This window comes from Ambystoma mexicanum, chromosome 1q, assembly GCF_040938575.1.
Source record: "Ambystoma mexicanum isolate Mex_15411 chromosome 1q, UKY_AmexF1_1, whole genome shotgun sequence".
Classification (NCBI taxonomy): Eukaryota; Metazoa; Chordata; class Amphibia; order Caudata; family Ambystomatidae; genus Ambystoma; species Ambystoma mexicanum.
In genome coordinates this window covers 249,936,105-249,943,083 of record NC_090922.1, presented here as the reverse complement: position 1 = coordinate 249,943,083, position 6,979 = coordinate 249,936,105, and positions in this window count along the sequence as shown.

The following is a 6,979-nucleotide window of genomic DNA, read 5'->3' as shown; positions in this document are numbered from 1 at the left end:
CCCTCCCATGTTGCTGGATTCCATGGCAACATAGCCTCCACACCATAAAGAATGGTAGGAACCACTTTCTGGTTGTAAAACATTATAATATGGGAATAGGAGAATTTGCCATATTTATGAACTAGGATCTTGGTTTGTGAGATTAAGCTTTGCAATTTCAATTCAACTGAGGTGAGGTAAGTTGGGCTGGCAGTGTGACCACTAAACATTATTCCTAGATATGTATATTGTTCTACAACCATTAAATTGGATTGGTAGGGTTTCCATGAAAAGGTAGGATTTCCCTGATTTTGCTCCCCAGATTACAATCTGTGTTTTTTCGATGTTAATAAACAGATTGTTTTCATAAGTGTATTCTCCCAATTTAGATAGTAGATTTTGTAATCCTTGTGGTGTCTGTGATAGCCAGACCAGGTCATCTGCATAAAGTAACCAAGCCAACATTTGTGAACCCAGCTTGGGAGCATCTGCTAAGGCCTCATCTAATCGCCACCCAATAGCTCTAAAAAATAAATTGAACAAGGTGGACGCCAAAATGCATCTTTGCCGTAAACCATGATGTGTTTGAAAATAAGTAGACAACAAACCCTGCAAGGTAAGACGCACCTGCATGGAGGTATTGGTATGTAGTAGTTTTATTAGAGTTAGAAGTGAAGGAGGGCAGTTGTAGTCACTTAATTTGGTAAACAATTTCTGTCGATCAACTGAGTCGAAAGCGTCACGATAGTACAAATGCTATATAGATTGGCTGTTTTCGCTCTACCCCTTTTGCTCTAACCATATTTTGCGCTATGATGTTAGGAATAGTGCCAAGGCCCGCCACAAAACCCGTCTGAAAGGGATCTCTATTTTTGGATTCTACCGTCCATTCATTAAGTTGTTTCAACACAATACGACTATACATTTTCCCCGGTGATAGCTTTGGGGTTTGGAACAGTCTCCTTTTTTGTAAATAGGAATTACAATTGAGTGCTTCCAAAAGGGAGGTAGCTGTTGTGTGAGGTTTATGTGAGTGAAGATCTTAAACAGAATATTAGCCCAAAATTGAGGATGCTGTTTCAGTGTAAAATTAGAAAGACCATCAGGTCCCGGAGCTCTCGAGTTGCTCACCTTGTTTATGTAGTTAACAATATCATCTTTATCAAAATCTCACCTTCAGATGTATAAACCAGACTACTTGGTTTGTCATAAAGTTGTTGAAAATGTGACACCCACTCTAATTCGGTTACTCCATTTACTTGGACACTGAATTGGGCAACTGCACTAGCTTGATTTAAGGTCTCCCACGTGTGAGCCGTATTTTTACCTCGTAACAATTCCAACATTCGCTCCACATCTTGTTGATACAAGAGAGCCTTATGGGCACGCATCCAATTCTTGTAATTGGTTTTGATTTTAACTAGAGCACTTGCCCTTATGTCCGGAGGTAGCAGCAGTGCTTGTCTCTTACTTGCACGAAAACATCCTTTTATTCTCTGAATTTCGGAATTGAAACTGTGAAGTGGCTTTTTTTGCGCAATTTAGAAGATGTATGAGTGTGAAACAGTAACATAAAATCCTGATAGTTAATAACTCCTTCATTAAGATTGTGCTTAGATTTACAAAAAAACTGTATCTAATGCAGAGTTAAGGTGACCGAAAGTGACCTCTGACCATTTTAGACGGTTTAGGGCATTATTTACTTGAATCTCACCTTTTCCTTGTAGTTGTTGAGAGGTGGAGTTGTTATTGCTTGTGCGCCAAATCAGCCTAAGCATGTTGTGATCACTTTGTATGGTTGGTATCACTTGAAACTCAATTATCTTAGAAAACAGTTTAGCATCTACATAAATAAAAGTCGATGATTGCTTTGTCTTTCCCTCTTTTCCATGTATGTTTGGGTGGAATATCATTTAAACATGCTCCGTTGACCATGTGTAAACCACGTGATTTTATGAGATGTAACCATTGGGACATTTGAGTCTGATTCTGGGTGGTAACAGGATCCAAACAGTGTAAGTTCACATCACCAGCAACTATGGTGTGTGAAACATCTGATGGCAGTACTATTTGATCGAAAACGTCATTTAAATCATTCAAAAATAGCTCAATAGAAATTGCTCTGGCATTCCAGTACAAATTAACTATTGCATAGGTAGTTTGATGGTCTACAAACTTTGTTAGTTGGATATGCGCATTTGGGTATAACCAAGAAGAGAGGGTTACATTCGAGTTGGTTTTAACTCCTGTCAATAGGCCCGAGGTTGGCCGTCCCATTAGACCCCTCGATGCAAGTATTAACAATACATCATGATTATCCCAAATAGGGACATTCATCAGCCAAGTTTCTTGTAGAATCACTATATCGTAGCTCTCAATGCCATTGTTGGTTTTATTTAACAAGTGTGCAAAACCACAAGTGTTCCAGCAAGCCAATGAAAGTACCTTTTGACTTTCGGGTATGTCTAGTTAACTGTTATTCTTAGTACAGTTACAAAGACATACATTTGGATCTTGTAGCCCTTGTTTTGTAAGAGATTTGGGGTTCAAACTTAGAGAAGTTGAAACTGTAGTAAGGTTATTGTGTGACTCAGTATTGTATGCAAAAGCAGGGCCAGCTAGTACAACAAAACCCAGTTCAAAGAGTTGTTGTTTGGCTCGCCAGACTCTTGATCTAAACCACAATCTTACCAAGGGCAGTGTCTTGTCATTAAGAAATTCGACCTGATCAATATCCACTGACCCAATATCCTCTAAGGCCGGGACATCAGATAATAATTCCATTATACTCTGTCGGTTTAAGTCATACTGAGTGAAGGGATCCTGTCTAAAACCAATAAGGATTGAAAAGGGACAGCCACTAGATGGATTGTTCTTCTTTTTCATATCCACCTCTTTTGGTTTTTGCATAATGGGCGGTGATTTGGGTTTGTGCAATGTTATTGCTTTCAGTATACCATCTACCTCCCTGGCCATTCCTGTCATATAGCCTGTCACAGAACTTGATGTAGGATGATAGCATTCATTGGTAAAATGGTCAGAGACTGCTGTTGTCGTAATGCCAGCGGAAAGTAAACCCAACTCAGATTGACCACAACCGTCATTTAGATCATCAGTTCCCACAGTTTGCGAATACATATCCCGTGCAGTAATTGGGACTGAATTCTTGTTTTTTAGAGACTGAGAAGTTGCCCAACTTTTGTACAGCTTCAGCCGATTCCGACAGTTTGGGCATTTTTGGAGTATTATCAAGTAGTATAGGTCTTAGCCCTGCCATGTAGGCATCTACTTCTTTTCGAATTTCCTTTCTTCGCTCATCCAAGGAAGTATTCTCCTTGTCTGATATTGGTATAATTTTTTGGGTTGGGTTTAGTTTCAGGGCAGAACTTGCATCAGACAAAGACGACCCTTGCATAGTGTCCACAGCTTTCACAAAGTCATCTAATGGAGCATAGGGTGCTATTCCTTGTTGGGTGTCAATGATTGCTCTACTAATGCGGATCAAGTTCAAAGATTCATATTCTTTGGCCACTGCACTTGCTGCTAATGACAAGCCCTTTTTTTGTGGTAGTTTTACATTTTTTTAAAATTGCTTAGCCGCTGAGCTAGTAGCCATTTTAGTTGATTTCATGTTCTTGGATTTCTTTTCACAAACATGGTTTTTCCCCATCTTTAAAGACCGTGGCATCATGTTGTTGACGCTGTCTTTAGAAAAGATTGTAAAAGCCTGTTTCTCAACTATAATAGGTGTTTCTATGGGGACAAGTGCCTCCGCTGATGCGGCAGTTTGTGAGTCCACTGTGATAATCTTGTTAATGACAGGAAGTGACGTAATATAGTCAACCAGTACAGCAATAGATTTCATAGAAACTTTACTGTCTTTGACAAGTACCAGGGATGCATTCGAAACAGTAAGTTTGTTTTTTGGAACGCCAATGCCTATAAGCAAGGTATCAAGGGTTGGCGTGATGTAACAATCAGGTTTATGTTTTTTTCTGCCAGTCCAAAATGGTATCCAATTGTGACGCTTGATGATTAATTTTCGTCTCCAGAGACTCAAAGTCTAACCAATGTATTTATAGTTAGATTTAAAGCATTAAGTGTAATTTGAATGAGAGAGGTCGTGGGTTCATTTGTTGATAGGTGACTCCCAAGGTCTCTTCTCCGCGGGGTAGGTGCTATGTAAGATACTTCCAAGTCAGAAGCCACAGGAGTGAGATCTCGAAAGAGCTCCGGTGAGCGTGACAATTTATCAGATCTTTGCTCCAAAAGGGAGTCTGATTTGTTTGAGTCAAAGTCAATGACTGGTATGTCCTTAGGAGCAAATGGTAAGTTTGTGTCTGTAGAGACAGTCGCCAATTGGACAGATGGGATTCCCCTGTAGAACAGTATTATCAGAAAGAGAAACGCTAGACAGTTTTTTAGAGGGGACACTGACAACGTTTGGAGACTCCCATTCGACTGGAATCAGATCGATTTATTCATCCATGTGCAGTTATTTCTATATCCGTATTGGGAAGGCCATCAAGTGGTAAGGCAGAAACCCTTTCTTCAGTGCTGGGTTGCCTTGTTGTTAATTTACTATTACCCACTTTTTTGAATGTGTTTCCCCAAGATACAGGTGTGGAAGCAATATGGACTGATTTTTGGTAAGTTGTTTGAACATCGGTGTTTTCGCCCCATTTGTTGGGCTCTGCCCATTGCCGGCATATCAGAACGTAGGGTATATACTACCCGATTCATGTTGGCTCACAGAATCCAAAGTCTTTGGAAAGGTCGGCAGTTTTTACGGCAGCACAAAGAGCAGTTCACAAAGTATTGTAAGCGAAAGTATGCCTAAATAGAAATTGCTTGTAATTTTAAAAATAGAACTCCATCATAAGAATGCCAGAAATTCTTTCCAAGTGCAGTCTCGGCTGAGTGTTTCACAATGTTTGTTTACAAGGTGTGCACAACAAACTCGGTTGAGCTAAGGCAGGAATCAACTGCACTATCCAGATCAAAGGCTCAAGGGCCCACAGTCTCCGGGTGCTATGGTGATAGGTAAACCTTGCAAAAACCAAAGCTTTGGGGGCCGCCTCAATATCGTCCGTGCAGAATACTTTACGTAATTGCCTGGTAAGAGGCAGGATGTATCTTATAAACAATGTTTAATTTATTCCTAATCAAGACGTGTAAGAGGAGTTGCTTAGTATGTAACAAACAAGCATTCGTCACTCTTACCTAAATCTTGATTGAGGAAGCCCCCTCAAGAGAACATCCTACTCCAACATCCAGCAAACAGCGGCAAATTGAGAGTGCCCTTCACTTCTGCGGGCTTAACGCTGCAAGGGTGATGCAGGGTCCGTTTTAAGCTTCCTCTTCCTGAGGAGGTGGAGTCGCGGCTCTTAAGGGTGCAGTATGCTTTTTCCAGGTCTCCAGCTCTCCAAGTTGGTAGAGCAGAAATAACAACAAGGTGCACCACGCGGAGCAAAGCACAGGTAAAAACAGCCAAACAGCAGCAAATTGCGAGCGCCCTTCACTTCTGCGGGCTTAACCAGGGGCAGGACTATACAGGGAGGCTTTGGTAGAAGGCCTAGTATGGGAGTTTGGAAACAAGTGTTGCAGTAAAGAGCGGAGTAAAGAGGAAGAAGGAAGGTAAAGGGAGTTAAAGGAGAGTAAGACTTAAAGCGAGGTGGATGGGAGAGGAAGGTGAAGAGGTGTCAAAAGAAGGGACAGGGAAGAGCAGCATGAAGAGGGGAAAACTAGCAAGAGGGAAAAGGAGAGAGATGGAAGGTGAAAAACAAGAGAAAGGAGGAAATTACTTGGAGAACAGTTTGAAAGGTACAGACAAAATCGGTGTAGGAAGATGAGGGCCACCGGTGGAGGAACATTTTGGGAGAGGTACTGAGGAAAAAAAGGGAGGTGGAGGAAGGAAGAAGTGCAGAAGGTGGACCCTGAGAATAAGGTAAATACTGTGGAAGAAGACCTGTGTCCGTTAAGAAGTATGCTAGCTGGCTCCTGGTTGTACATCTTAACCTGATTAGCCCATCAAAAGTAGAAAGGGGTAGTGGAAAGACGAGGAGGAGTGCAGTACCCTGGGTAAACCAACTTGACAGTGGTTTAACTCTCAACACCAAGGTGAGTGGTTCGCTCTTCGGTTTCTGGGCCTGCCGATGCATCATATCATCAGTTTCTGGCCCTTGGAAGGGCCCATCTTTGTCTTCAAGCCCAGGAGTGCCAGCGCATCTTCAAGCCCAGGACAAACAAATGTTTTTTCTGGCCAGGAGAGCAAAAAACCTTCATGCCTAATAGGGCCAATGCGTCGTCAATCCTAGGAGGATCAACTCATGCTCATATAGAGCACTAGAGGGGGACTAACTGAACCATTCACACTGGTGGTCATGGGAATAAAGTCCTCTAGAAGAAAGGGGGCCTCCTCACGTTGTTAGGAATGTCAGAAGAGGGAATGTTATGGGTGTGGAATGTGAACAGAGAACACTAGAAGAGAATGCAAGGCAAGTAGTACAGTGGTTGGTGTAAGGGGGAGGACAGAGAGAATTGTTACTGCATAAAGATGAACAAAAAAAAAATTAAGTCGCACATACTAGCTGTGTACTTGTTCACTTTCTTGACGTGATGAATTGCAGCAATGACAAAGATCACTTAACCAAAAATTGGGGGAGTAGGGTCTGCACTGCAATGTTCAGAAATGTTCAAATACTGTCAAATTAATAGTTCATGTAACTACTAATCATGGGAGCACACCCTGTAGCCTTGACACCAGGTTATAAACAACAAACTCAAAAAATACGACCGGAGAACCTTCAGTTCCTGAGTGTGCTCACTCGTAATATTCCTTCCGGAGTATATCAATACTTGTTATGTTTAATTCTTTCCACAATAATGTTTGTTTAAATTAACTCCAAAAGTAAAACAAAGTAGAGCGTGATATATATCTTTTTGGTGACACTCCTGTGTCTTAGTTTATTTATTTCCTGCCTGACAAATCAATGCCCAA